This window comes from Hoplias malabaricus, chromosome 17, assembly GCF_029633855.1.
Source record: "Hoplias malabaricus isolate fHopMal1 chromosome 17, fHopMal1.hap1, whole genome shotgun sequence".
Taxonomy (NCBI): domain Eukaryota; kingdom Metazoa; phylum Chordata; class Actinopteri; order Characiformes; family Erythrinidae; genus Hoplias; species Hoplias malabaricus.
In genome coordinates this window covers 31,820,489-31,836,524 of record NC_089816.1, presented here as the reverse complement: position 1 = coordinate 31,836,524, position 16,036 = coordinate 31,820,489, and positions in this window count along the sequence as shown.

The following is a 16,036-nucleotide window of genomic DNA, read 5'->3' as shown; positions in this document are numbered from 1 at the left end:
GGTGCGGTGCCTAAAATTCTCCATATCATTCCAACTTTTTGTAATCTGTGGTTGTAATTTGTCACATTAAACCTCTTCAGGGAATTGTCCTGATTTTTTGTTCAGTTTGCGTTTGTTTACATATAACAAGCAGCAATTGCATGTAAAATAGCAATTTAACATGAAAAAATTGCAATATAAATGATTTTTATTCAGTAATTGTTCATACCCTCTATACTGAAGTGATTTAAATTGAATTGCTAAAAAAAAAAAACTAGACCTTAAAGTATCTTTCAACACATCCTGCCAAAACTTTGAACTCTTGGTCATGTTCTTCAATACATTACTAAACAAATATTTTGCAGTGTGGCAGGGTATATTATCCTGCTGAAATGTGGTTCTGCAATTACAGAATAATGTTTACATGAAAGGGTGTACTTCACTGCAACCTTATTAGTACATCTAATATTAATATCCAAGTGAGTTAAGAATCTAGCAGAACATTGCCCAGAGTATCATGCTGCCACCACTGGCTTTCCTTATTCCAAGACTGGATTCTGCAACCATCTTTTCCCTAGCTAAGCAACTCATACACACCTGGCCCTCCACATGATGTATGATTCTTCAGATCAGTCCTTTCTGTTCAATTTTTATGGTCTATTTCTGTTGTTAAGGTGTCCAGTGTAAATGCTATAAACAGTGGACAGGGGTCAGCATAGCCACTCTGTATGTGGTTATGCAAGCCCATACATTGCAAGCTGCAATGCACAGCTCTTACTATCATAGTTATTTGCTCTACTCAGCCTTTTTGCTTTTCCATCAGGCAAATTTGGTACCTGGAACTTGAAACTGGGTATATTTTTATATTTGGTTTCAATCAAGTTGAGTAGGGTCTAAATGTAACACGTAAATTTGCAGAACACTGATTGGCCAGAGAGAATTGTCAATCATGATGAAATGCAGATATCCAGCACAAACGAGTGATCTTTTGAAGCTCATGTACCACTGTTCTATGTTAGATGTCAGGTGTTTTTGGGTCTTCCAGGTTTTCTTTATCCAGGTGTATCCAGGTGCTTCATCCCTAACACATGTACAAACCATCTTAAGTGTCTTAATGTAATGTCCTTGGTTATGCTTTGACTACTGTTTTTTTTTTTGGATAGTTGTTGCTTAGATTTTTGTTGGGCAAAAGATCTGGCAGATTCGTCTGAGGCATCTGTTGTGAAAAACCTCAAGTCTCCTCATGTCTGTACTAACCACACCCCAACACCCTGAACCACACAAGAGGGCAGATTTTACTTTGCTATTGTACAGAAGCATCTTTGTTTTTATGTTGTTTTGTTTAGACCTCTGTATAGAACAGAGTTGGAAAAGGCACCCTGAGCCTTTCCCAGCCTTGCTCTAATGTCTTTATGAACAGCGCTGTCCTTGCTGATAAGGCTGCCAAGGTAGGTATAATCCTCCACAAACTCAAGTGGTGCTCCATTCACCCAGATAGTTGCTGTGGGGGTGGAGTTTATGCACATTGAGTTTTGAAGGTGTTGATGTTAAATCCGACCTGTATGGCATATTTGTTCAGCCTGTCAGTGTTCAATTGCAAGTTAGAACGGTTTATTAAGAGTCGTCTGCAAACTCAAGATCTTCCAACTGAGAAGACAAGGTCCATTAGATATTTTGTTAGTTGTGATCCAGTCTATTGTACGTAGGAAGAGAATTGGAAAGATGATGAAACTGAGTGAGAGTGTTGCCCATAAGGAAACTGCACTTAAATATTTCATAGAAGATTATTATGATTGTAATTATCTTAGGTGGAATTCCATAGTACAGGACTCTGTAGAACACTTTGCTTGGGATGGAAAGAAGGCAGATTGCTCACCAGTTTTTAGTGTTGCCTTTCTTTGGGATTTTGACTGAAGCCTTTAGTCCAGTCTTCAGCGATGGTGCCACAGTTCCAGATGTTTTGGAAGAGGTCAGTAAAGACTGTAGTTGATGTTATAATGTCAGCCTTCAGCATCTCGGCATGGATTGCATCCAGGCCAAATGCCCTGCTAGTCTTTAGGGATAGAATGGCAGTTTTGACCTCAGAAAGGTCAGATTTTAATATCCAGGGTGTAGTCTGTTGTTATGATGTTGGCAGATTGTTATGGTTCAGGGTGGTTGAGCACTTCATGGAAATGTTGGACCCATCTGGCCGCTTGCTCACACTCTGATAAGTAAATGTTGCCGTTCCTTTCCCCAATATGGGTACCTTTGGCTTGTGTGGATTCCACAGAGTAGTTTAATGATCTTATATACAGTCTGAGGTTCTCAAAAGCTATGGCCTTCTCTGCTTCCTTTGCCAGGCTTTCTGTATATATATCCTCTTGTCTCTACTTGCACTCCTGTTCACTTCTTTGTCCTTGTTTATATATGACAGCTTGGCTCTTTCAATAAGTCTTTGGAACTTGAGGCTAAATAGCTTTACTTTTAGTTGTTTCCTCTCCTAAATTTTCTGCCTGGTGCTAACGGATATCCATTCTTTGGCCCCTCTTTGTTTATAGCCTAGGACTTTTTGTGCTGTTTCAGAGTATATGTTTTCATGATTTTCCATTTGTTTTTCTTTGGATAATGGAGCTTTTCAATATCATGGATTTTCTGCTGCTGGCCTTGTAGCACCAATCTCTTCAGCTTGAGCTTGATGGTGGCCATGAGCAGACAGTGGTTACTGTAGGCATCTGCACCTCAATATACCCTCACATCCTGTAAAGACCTGCATCACTTTCATTAATTGTGATGTGGCCAATTTGGTTGATGGTTCTTCCATCATGTGACGTCCATGTGATGTTCTTGTGTGGAAATATAGTTCCACCAATGACAAGACTGTTGTTCAAGCAGAAATCAACAAGGCGCTCACCATTGTTGTTACTTATGCCATGTCCATGTGTGCCCATAGCTCTCTCATAGTTGCAATTGTCAGTTCCCACTTTGTTATTCATGTCACCAGTTATGAGGAGCAGGTCGTGTTTAGGTACCAGGACGTGTTTAGAGACAGCCATTTGGAGCTGTTCATACAAATCCTCTTTGTCCTCTTCCTCAGCATCATTGGTTGGTGCGTAACACTGCATGATTGTGTGTTTGCAGAACTTGGAATTTAGGCATTCTCTGCCTTTCACTCACTGGTTCCCACTCCAGCAAGGTTTTGACTTTCTCTTTAGAGATTATGATGGCTACTACATGGTGTTCTCATGGACTGAGTGGAGGATGATAGATCCATCTTTTAGGGTTTGGTGTCCAGAGCCCTTCCACTGACTTTCACTAATCCCCCAGGAGATCCAGGTAGTATCTCTTCATTTCACTGAGCTCACTTGTGCTCTCTTGGAGGTCTCAAACAGGCTTCAAACATTCCATGCTCCAAGGCGGATCTTGCTCTTTAGCCCAAGCAGTAAGCCCAATGCACCCCTGACTTCCTTTTGGCTTTCACCGGGGTGAATTTATTAAAATTCAAAATTTTACAGATTAAAATATTTTCCCATATAGCTGTGTAATTTATGGGGCAAATACATTATTGACAGCAAAATTATAGGTAAAAATATAATAAATAAATAAATTCACTTTAAGACCGGGTTTCCTTGTTTAGAATCTCTGGTGGTTCTGACCACACAGATGTCACAGTGCCATTTTGCACTGAAGTTCAGGAGCATCCTCACTCCCCATCTCTCCTCTTGTCAGAATTGTGGGGCGGACTGACGGAGGCGGACGCACACGCTAATAACACAGTAAACTTTATTTACAACAAGGATAACAAAACAAAGACAGACTAGGACTACAAAACATAGGTGGACTAAACAAAGAACAGCAGAGATAGACTAGAGTGGGGGAACTATCACACAGGAAATGAATGAACAATAACCAGGAAGTGACATATGGGAACTTAAATACATAACACTGACACAGGACACCTGGAACAAATAACGAAGGGGCAGGATTACAATTAACACTGACGAGGACACTGACAAGGAGGAGGAACATAGGCGGGACAAGGGCGGAGACATGAACAATAACAAACAGAGCCATGTGCTAGTGAGAAAACAGACACAACAGGACAAGGGCGTGACACTTCTCACATGCTCCCTGTACTCAGCCATGGCTTTCACTATTACTCTACTTTGAAGGCAGCATTTGTCACTGCTCAAATCTGACTTTCAAATGTATCCTGCATTCAGAGTTGCTATTGCTGCTGAATACAGTTTTGTGTTTGTGACAACAGTAAAGTGATTTACCATAACGGCCTAAAACACAGCCTATATAACACACAGCCTAATTATTAACAATATAGTTATTGTTGTACTCATGCTTTACTGCTTCAATATAAGGACATAAAATTTCATTTTATTGAAATTTTAAACTAGAAAATTAAACTAGACATGATCTAGTTTTTATTTCCTGGTTTTTCCTATTGTTTCTATGAGAATATCAAAGTATCAAGTGTGGAATCAGATAAATATAATAAAAGCAGTTAAGTAAAAAAGGAATTAAAAAAAAAGTTTAAATAGTCCTTCTCAATAGTAGTAGACTGTGCAACAAGCAACAAAACAGCCAAAGGATTTTGAATGACTTTATGCATGAATGCAAAACCAAATTCAGTTGATGTATGCAGTTGTTTATGAAAGAAAATTAAAAAGATCTCACCCACAGTTATTTTGTAGAACTCTAGTTGATGCTTTGCATTGGGCATGGTGACCTTAGACTGAGCGGTGTTAAATTCTATTGGCAGAACTTTAAGGTACGGAACCAGGTGTACATTAATGTGGCTGAATTCACTGATTAGAATAGGTGTATAATATGGTAAACTTTTCGAAATATACTGTATAAGGTTGAAGTAAATTATTATTAGTACAGAAAAAATGTGAATTCGTCTGCCAGCAGGAGACATATTGATGGGGCCTGATTGCATGTGCATTAATAAATCAGATAGCCAAGAGGATATACATTGCTCTAACTCTTTTAGACAGGAATGTCAACTGAGATGATATCACACGCTATGAAGGTACAACTGTCAAACATTTCAGTGAATGTTTTATCAGGAATAGAGCCTTCTCTTAAATTGAGATGTAGGATGAATGAGTGCAAGGGCTAGTGATAGTGCCTTTAATGCTATTCAACCTCCATATTTTCTTCCTGAGATTCCAGAGCCTCTGACTTTAGCACTTAGCAGCTCTTTGGCATGCCAACATGTTGATGCTATTCAAAGGAATACATGAAACTGAGTAATGAGTATTCAGAGCTGCCACCTTTGATCCTCATTATTTTACGGTTGGAGAATAACCTGCGTGGGCTAACAGTGGTAAACACTGAAGCATGCACAAAACAGCACTTCACAACTCCTGACTGCATACTCCTTTGGAACATAAATGGTTCAAAGCACAACTCATTTAGACCTTGTCACTCACAAAATCCAGAAACAATGGCAATTAATAAATAGAATATGAGGCGGTATTGTCGTTGAGAGTGCTGGTGCGATCAAGCCTGGTCAGCTGTAGCTGTAGTGGCTGTGTGGGTGGTGTACAGTCTGGGGGAAAGCAGTGATTCAGACACAGGCGGATACTTCCAGTAGCTGGAGCGAAGTGTAGGCGTCTGTGGGAGACTGCTTGCTGTCTGTAGGGGTGGCATCCATCCAGAAGGGATATCATCTTGATTTTTCACATTCTTTGAGGATGAAAGGCAAATTCCTTTTGCTGTTATATATTAATTTTTCATAATCTGCTCTGTTTAACATTCAGTGCCTGCAGTACACTCAGACATGAACATGTTTATCAGTCCATTCCATTGCCAGTACCTTTACTACATTTATCATTATTATACACCATACACCTAAAATCCCTGCTAATATTCATTTAATTTAAACTACTGGATTGTAATTGTTATTCATTTAGTCAATTAGTCGTTTTTAGATAAATCTGAGTCCCTTTTGTATTTAATTAAACATTAGTGCATTATTACATATAGAATATCCTTCATGTATTTCCTGTTAAAATGGCCATTAAGGAAAACATTATTCATTTTTCAGCAGAGAGGCAGAAGATATGTAACAGATGTGTCTTACAAAAATGTGTTTCTTTAAGTATTAAATTAAGGCAGCCTTTGTCTCTATCACAGCTTCAATTGTCTACACTTAGTGATTGTTTCAGATCTAAAGCAAAAGTGGGGCTTTATTTACTCCGGCTTTTTGAAAGGTTTATGTAATGGGAATGGTGTAAGTGGTCTACTGTGTCCCAATTTTATCCTCAATGTCTGTAAGCTCCTGTTAACCTTGATCTCCCTCTTGCTTATCTAAGAATATTATCTTATATAAATTAATAGATTAGTAAATATGAAACACACAAATATATTTAGATTAAAACTGATCTGGATAATAAATTAATAGCCAGAGATTTAGAACTTTGTGGGCAGCCATGGCCTTATGGTTAGAGAAAATGGCTTAGGGGCAGGGTGTGGGGTAAGAAGGAACAGCACTGTCTCCTCCCTCAACCTGCATGGCTGAAGTGCCCTTGAGTAAGGCATCTTACCCCCAACTGCTCACTGGGTGCTGGAATGGCTGCCCAGTGCTCAGTGTGTGTGTGTGAGAGAGTGTGTTCACTGCCCCTACTGCACGTGTGTGTATGTGTGTTCACTGCCTGGGTTAAATGCAGAGAAGAAATTTCACATATGTTAAACAATGAACAAAGCATGCTTATTATTGACTTATTGAAAAGTGTTTTATAAGTAAAATGCATTATTATTATTATTATTATTATTATTATTATTACAAAAAGGGTCTTTAAATAAAAATAAATACAAAGAAAAGATAAGCCAATAGAAAATTTTTAAGTAGTATTCACTGAACATTTCCATGCACCCTTAAGCACAAGAAATGGATATTCAAACACAGATTTCTCTCATTTCAAATGGGCCAAGGATGGCAGAGATTATCAGCTCAGTAACAGAGCCAAGCACACATGCACACACACACACACACACACACACACACACACACACACACACACACACACACACACAAATGACTGTTTATTATGGTTCTTTTCACATTACAGCATCTTCCTCTGCTTCAGTCATCTTCAGTCCATACATGTGGGCAGGAGATATCCTCCATAAAGACAAAAATGAAAGAGAGTCGTATTCATAGGTGGGAGAGGTTTTTCTCTCTTTTTTTCACTTCAGCCTACACAGGCAGTGTGTTGAGGTTGCATGGCAAGTGTCTGACTGGTTCTCTTTAATTAGAGGCTTTTTTCACATGCGTTACACCATAGGGAAGACACAAAGTTTAGAAAAAAAATCTCTCATTTCAAATCAACTTCTAGTGCTTCAATTATTAAAAAAAAGAGGGATAGATGAAAAGTATTCATTATCATTAGATCAAGCTAAAAATTTAAATAATAACTAAATTAACATTTACTCAATGCATCCAGTTTCAGATGGCCTTTCTCCAGTATTTAAAAATATATAAAGTTGTAAGATAAAAAAAAAAAATCAAGTTGCATGATTTTGCCAGCTTCTTGTTTGCATTTGTTATTTTATTTCACAAAGATGAAAAGTGTTGTTTCAAACCAGTATCATGACTAGAACTAATTTTCAAGTATGTTTGAATTCCCTGCCAACTTAAAAAAAAAATAAAAATTGAATTCCCCTGCAATGTTGCACAACTACTCCCAACACAAACCTACTTAATTGTGGACAAATTACAAAACAACAAAACATGGTACTTTGTATCTATTAAAAAGTACTTTATGACCCACACAGGTGTTTTGCTTTTCTGTCTGTTTTACAGCTGTGTGGAAGGTTGTAGGCAGAAATTAATTATCTGGCTGGTCAGGGAGCACCATCTAGCTAGCCATCTTAAGTTTATCATAAGCCCCAATAACCCCTTGGGTGAATGCGAACACCCAAGACATTTGTCCCAGTCATTACACTGATTATATCCTGCTACCCCGCAGTCTCTGGATAAAGTTAAAATCAGTGCATGTGAGAATGGACCTGCTTTGATTTTAATCTGCATGCACTACACAGGCACCATCAATTTTCGTGTTGTGAGAGCTTGTCTGAGAGAAAATCTGTTGTGCGCTGCATATGGGAAAGGACCACTCTTGGACATCTTTTGACCTGATACTGTGGAGTTTCTAATATGGAGTTCATATTAGTTCATGGGCCATACCACTTTTTGGTCCATCTCAGGGTGGTAAAAACCTAATCATAAATTTTGAAAATATATATTTCTGCAGATGATTTTTGGTATGATAGCCTGTCCAAAGTGGTAACTTATTCACAGTTATCAGCTCAGGAAGTTGACAACCCCTTAAGATACATTCTGTTTTTGGACCCTGGTGTATATCTGGTTTAGGCTCATGGTACAAACATTTGTCAAAGGTCTATAACACAGCAGGAGGCTTTTTGTCAGATGAGCTCTCACTGCGAAATGTGCCGTGTGCATGGAGCGATGCCTGTGCAGCGCATGCAGATTATCTCCAATGGCTCAATTCTCACATGCACTGACTTTGACTTATTCCAGAGTCTCTGGGAGGTAGCAGGATATAATCACTGTAATGCCTGGGACAAATGACTTGGGTGTTCACATTCACACATGGGTATCATAACATGGGTTATTGTGCATGTGTGAAATGGTCTTATGACAAACTTAAGATGGCTGGGTGGTCAGGGAGCTCTTTCAAGCTAGATAATTAGTTTCTGCCTACCGACATTCTATATAGCTGCAAAATGGGCAGATTGTATCAGAAAAGCAAAACACCTGTGTGCGTCATAAAATACTTTGTAATAGGTACAACACTCACCTTGTCCCCTTTAAAACTATTTCAAACACTATATTATAGACCTTGTCTGTACCATGAGCCTGAATTTATCTTAAGGCATTTTTTATCTTCCTGAGCTGATAACTGCGAATAAGCTACCACTTTGGAAGGGTTACGTTCCAAATGTGTCACGTTCGAAAAGTGAAAATCCGCAAATTAGGGACACTATATTTATTTTAATATTTATACATTATTTTAGTAGTTGTACACTAAGTACACTATTTTAAGTAGACTATTTTAAGAGTGGAGAGGGGTAGCTGAGCACAAACCACTGGGATACAGAGCAGCATTCTCTGGTTGGTCACTTTCAATCAGTCAACTAATCATGTGTTGTTTACAATCTCACGTCGGCAAGTAGTGCTTCAAGCGACAATATATTAATTCATTCATTCATTCATTATCTGTAACCGCTTATCCAATTCAGGGTCGCGGTAGGTCCAGAGCCTACCTGGAATCATTGGGCGCAAATCGGGGGAATACACCCTGGAGGGGGCGCCAGTCCTTCACAGGGCAACACAGACACACACACACATTTACACCTACGGACACTTTTTTGAGTCACCAATCCACCTGCAATGTGTGTTTTTGGACTGTGGGAGGAAACCGGAGCACCCAGAGGAAACCCACGCGGACACGGGGAGAACACACCAACTCCTCACAGACAGTCACCCGGAGCGGGAAATGAACCCACAACCTCCAGGACCTTGGAGCTGTGTGACTGCGACACCTACCTGCTGCGCCACCGTGCCGCCAATATATTAATAATATATTAATTAAATACATTCATTACATTACATTAATATTTATTGAAAACCCGCGAAACAGCAAGTTTACGAAAAGCGTAATGCAAAGTAGCAAGGGACCACTGTACTGCTATGTGATGTCATGTTATGAGGCTGTGTTGAAGGTAGGCAGGCAAAAACTAACAATCTAGCTTTCTTAACAATGAAATGATATGTTCTGACTCTAAAAAATAAAGCATCACAAAAAAAAATGAAGGCAACAACTTGCAAAATTCATTTAGGCATATGCCACTTGCTGATTGCTTTGGATGATCCAACACAATTATTTAAGTATGGCGAATGGCTGAAAAGCTAATACACCAAACATTAAAAATTGTGTTGGATCAATGTATATCTATCAGCAGTTGGTATAGCTCAAAAAGACTAATGCAAATTGTTGCCTTAATTATTATTATTCTTTTTATTTTGGCCTGATGCTTTATTTTTGAGTGTACCTAACATAACAGAACACTGTTGCAAAGCACTGAATAGAGTGTTTTATTAAATGAGAGGACTACCATTTGAGAAAGACAGAAGAAGGCTGATTTGTTAGCCTAAATTTTTGACAGTTACTTACAAAAACCTTAAAAGACAGCAGGATGATGTGCTCGAAGTAGATACACTTGTCATTTTCACTTTTAACCTGGACACATAAGAAGGATGGTGCATATATTATGTCCTACGAAAAAACCATTGTCATCACTAGAGATTAATGATTAGTGGGGCTAAGCTTTAACCAGGGGGGGGGTCTGGGGTAAACTGCCTCATAGCAGCACATTTCTTTGACAAGGTACATATTAAGCAAAGCCACAAGGAGCTGCTGCCTTTACAAAAAAATAAAAAATAAAAAAATAAAATAAAATATCCATCTACAGGTAGAAAAACTAAATTTCTGAGCACCTATGATCTCATTATATACAAGTATCTGTAAAACATACAGTCATAATATCAGGAAAGGACATAAACATCAGTTCAGACTGCCCTAAATACTGCAGTGCTTAATGAATGAACATTTTAACTGACTTTTTCAGCAGGCTTACTTTACATTCATCAACAATCAGGTTTTTCCTACTAGCATAATACTATTTCAAGTACATCAGTGGCTTTTCAATGTGATTAATTAAAGATTGTAACAGGCATTCAATTAATGTTTTTTCTTTATTTTTGTCTTGAAACAACACTCACTGTCAGGAAACCCACTACACTTTCTTCCTGCATACACCGTTTACGTAGGGTTGCCAACTTTCTGAAATCAAAATAAGGAATGCAGAGGCAAGGGATGCACTTGTAAATCCTTTTTGACTGCAGTAAAACATATTTGTTGTCAGACAACTGCCATCAAGACTGTTAGTGTGGGTCAGTAGCCTTTTTGAACCATGGCAAAGCAAAATATGTTCATGTATTTTGCAAATACTGTATTACTATTATTTTAAATTGTTAATTAATTACAATAAGATATGAAGTGAAAGAGTGTAAAAAAAGTCATAGAATTAATTGCTTATTATTTCTCATATTGTCATACACTATAATAATAATTATTAGTATGTTATTGTTAATCTGTATGAAATTATCTAGTCCCTAGTGCACGAGTGTGTGTGTGTGTGTGTGTGTTCACTGCCACAGATGGGTTAAATGCAGAAGACACGTCGTTGTACAATGACAAATAGTTGCTTGTTCCTTAATCTAATGTGATTTGTATGTATAAATAATTAATTTGATTAAAAAATCCATCTATGATGTGTTAAGGAAGAATAAAATGTAGTTTCTCCAGGACACTGTGCTAACATTAGTTCTATCTGAAAGCAGAGCTGTGCTGTTCTCAGCGGCCCCACAAAACAACCCCATGTAGGAGGGACTGTGACGCCATTAGCTGCAGCACTGAATGATGAACAGATAATTCTGGCTGCTGATTGACTAAATAAAGATGACGACCAATCAGCAGCCAGAATTATCTGTTCATCATTCAGTGCTGCAGCTAATGGAGTCACAGTCCATTAAAAAAGTGCATTCTCTGTTTAGGAGCTGTGGAAATTTTTCAGACACTTCTTTCATGACTGAATTATGAAAAGTATGACAGCATACTTGAATTTAGATGAGGAAAATTAGAAATTACCAGTATAGTAAAACTGGAATTGCTCACATCTTTTGAACGTCAGCCTCCAAAGTTCAAGGACAATTTTAAATCCTTCAGAGTAAAGGTAATGGATAGAAAAAATGCAGAATGGGTATTATCATAGGGTTGCTGAGAAATGACCTTTAAATTTGATTTTGAAAAATCATGAATTTAAGCTGAAAAAAAAGTCTGGCCATGCAATAGAAAGGCAGACATTGACAAAGCACAGGGAACCCCTGAAGAAAAACTGTCAAGTAAATTCCTGATGTGCTGCAAAATGCCAGAGCTTAGAGCTAGGGAGCGGGGAAGTCTCCACTGAATTCATGGCAATGTCAGCATTTATCAAGGTATCTGTTTTAACTGCAAACTGAGTGTCTATCTCTGTGTAATCATCAGTTTGCCACCAGCATGTAAAAAGCTGGAATTATTTTTATTTTATACAAATAATTGGTTTTCGGATGTACAACAAATACTCATGCTCAAAACATGTAAAACACAGCCAGGCAAGTGCAAATGAAAATCCATAAACACAAACCGATGATCAGCAACAAACAAAAAATTACTAGTCAGGCAAGATAAGGCTAAGAGCTCAGTAATGAAACAGGGATGCTGTAGAGAGATAAATCAGTTAATCAGTATCTGATAATCAGTAATTAATAACCTGCATGGGAGGGAGAACCCAGAGCATGATGAAACAGTCACAGGTCGGAGAGCCCAAGTGTAGGTTGTAGTATCACTAGGTTTTGTAGTATTTGGAAAGCAATCTGAAAGTTTAAAATTTATTTGACCAGGTCTTTTCCATGCGATGATTTTATATGAAAAAAAAAATTTGTGGATTTTGTATTAATTTGTATTTGCTATTGATTTTAATAATAGTGATAATAATGCAAATAGCTAACACATTTTATATATCTTGCATTCATGTGATATTCCTCATATTTATCAATGAATTACCATGCGTAGCCACTATGAAATGAATTATCCATTGAAATATTTAATCCTGCTACTCTGCTAAGCCCACTTACTTGTATATATTAACTCTCTGGGCCATCCGTGTTACTAGGAATCTCTCATAATAGAATTTATTAAAGACTGAATAATAGTAGCATATATCCTGTTTTGCTAGCACCAAGCATGTAAAGGCTAAAACAGAGAGATGAACTTAGAAGTTTTTGGGTAGGAGTTTAGGGTGGCTTATGAATGCATATGAAGCCATACCCCCCAGTCAATAGATTCATTCATTCATTCATTATCTGTAACCACTTATCCAATTCAGGGTCGCGGTGGGTCCAGAGCCTACCTGGAATCATTGGGCACAGGGCAGGAATACACCCTGGAGGGGGTGCAAGTCCTTCACAGGGAAACAGACACACACACACACATTCACTCACACACACTCACACCTACGAACACTTTTGAGTCGCCAATCCACCTACCAACGTGTGTTTTTGGACTGTGGGAGGAAACAGGAGCACCTGGAGGAAACCCACGCAGACACGGGGAGAACACACTAACTCCTCACAGACAGTCACCTGGAGCAGGAATCAAACCCATAACCTCCAGGTCCCTGGAGCTGTGTGACTGCGACACTACCTGCTGCGCCACCGTGCAGAAATTCGTGACAGAAATTCTAGAGTGAAGTGGGATGGCGTGACTCATAATTAGAGTCTTCAATGTGCTGCAGCAATAAATGGGTAGTGGTTGCACAGCGCAATAGAGTTGGTCTTAAGACGGCTAAGATTATCATGCCAGAAGAAAGTGGATTAGTAGTATCCCTGAAAGTCGAGCACTACAGAGGGGCAGCATTAAATAATTGAGATGTCCTTACCTGGCAGGTATGCCATGATGGTGCCTATCCAGTGGCATAGAGGGAATTGAGAAATGGAAGGGTGATATAGACGGATGACAGGTAAGGCAAATAAGAAGCTCTAAAAGAAGAGGTGATGGTCAGTACTGCTGGAACCGCAAGACAGAGAGAAGGCAGCTTGTCGCAGGAGAGGCAGCATGTGAGAGCGTGAATTGAATTTGAGGAATACATTCAGGAATCAGGTGGCCTCAGGTACATAGATTGCCAGGCAGGTTGAAGGCCCACAGCAGCTGGAGGAGACAGTGTGAACTGTACTATAGGAATTAGGGTGCAGTGTGGTTGCTAGAGGAGATATTAACAAAGGTCCTTGTGATGGAAAAATGCAAACTAACATTGTAATACATGTATGATGATCTAACACAGAAGATGATATGTAGTGATTATGGTACAGAACAGAATGTCCTTGTGTGTACCTTTGAGAAAGGGGAAGTGCTGTACAGGTAATGCTTATGTTAGATTTAGGGAAGTTTAATCAAAATGTCAAATATGCATAAGAGGGCAACCTACGGAGATGTAAGAAATGAGCTAGCAGAATCATATTGAAAATGTCTAGGATTTGGGGAAGTAAACAGAAATAACAAGACAAGTGTACGTGACAAAAGCCATATATAAACTGATATGATTGTCCAATTAAACTAGAGTTGGAGTGAGAGTTGACTCTGTGTCTTCATTTCTCTGGTTTCTCCGTGGATGCAAGCAGTATCTAGCTTCCTTTCTGGTGGCTAGACTAATTGCCATAACAGTCCTGAGTGGCACAAACTGAAAAGTAAGAAGCTGGGAGCAGAGTGGCTGCTGGAAGGAGAGAATGGGACGAAGGTCCACAGCAGGGCTGCAAAGGAAGAGGAAGGGTGCAGTGAAACCGCAAGGGGGAATGGATTAGGATGAAGATCCACAACAGGAGAGAGGGTGAGCTGTAAAGAAAGAGGTGGGGTGTGGGATAGCTGCAAAGGGAAGGTGATTAGGACAAAAGGTCCACGGCAGCAACAGAAAAGAGTATGTGCTGGAAAGTAAGAGATTGGGAGTAGAACAGCAGCAAAAAGGGGAGCGGGGGAGATGGGATGAAGGTCCACGGAAGCACCTGAAAAGAGAACATGAGCTAGGAAGCTGGAGAGTGTGAGCAGTACAGGTGAGAGCTGGGAGGGGTGGGATGATAAGATGAGAGTGAATCAACAACAAAGTAGCCATGCAGTGAGGAGACTGTGCTGGGCAGGAGGCAGGCCCACAGCAGGCATCGAGTGGCGGCTGCCACAGGGGTAGAAGGTGGGGTGATGAAGGGAGGGGTGGGATGATAAAGGAAGGAGGTTGGGATGGAAAAAGGAGGGGGCTGGGATGATAAAGGGAGGAGGTTGGGATGATAAGTAGAGACAGAGGAGGAAGGAGGGACAGGAGAGAAGAGAGAACAGAAGGTGTAGAGTGAGGCTGCATCTGAATGAGTGCAATGATATTGGGTGCATCAATATTGCAGAGTCCAAGCCAGTTTCAAAAGCAGCCCCTAAGGCATCAATTTGTGAGACAGGGGGCTCAACCTCCTGAAAGGGGTGTTGTGTCAGGAGAGTGGAGATTGTGAAAATTCGTTCTTTCTTGTATATTTTAAAGCTGATTAATTAATTAAAAATTAATATTATAAATATGCAAATTAGGAAATGATCCTGACATATCTGACTGAAAGATCACTGAATTAGGAACACGTACCTTGTATCTACATTTATTGTCCACTTTATCAGGACACAGGATGTTGTTGGATATGTTTGTTTTGTGGAATATTCACAGTCCAGTGACACTGAAGGCTTTAAATACTTTAGCAGCACTGCTGTGTCTGATACGCTTATACCAGCACTACACAGTAACATATCACCACAACAACATTGTCATTGCAGGGCTGAAAATGATCCTCCATCCATATCATACCTGCTGTGTGGTGGTTTAGTTGAGGCCCTGACCACTGCTGGTTAAATGGGGATAAGAAATTATAGTCATATAAACAAATACACAGCCCTGTGAAGGCCTGGCGCCCCAACCACAATAATAATTTAAATTCACAAATGTGTAAAAGAGACTTGCATTTGTAAATCAAGTGTCGTAAATATGTGAATCAGTACCTTCTCAAATGGCTTAAAATGTGCAAGAGCAAACCTTTTTAAGGTTCCAAATGTGACCGTGGGAGTTTTTGAATTAGGTGGAAAAAATCCACACATTGACCTTCTCTGCTGCGTGTGCGAATCTCTTTTTGCAGTTGCGGAATTAAGACCCTGTTTTGACGGCCAATTGATGGACCAATAGGAAAGTTTTAGCTGGACCAATCACATCGCGATGTTTGTTTAACCAATCAGAACATTGATGTTCTGTCAACCATAGTAATTATTCCACCAAATGAACTCTGGTTCTTGAACCGGTTCTGTTCCTGTTTCTTGGAACCTTGGTTTTTTCCAGTGAACCACTGCGTTTCTACGGACAG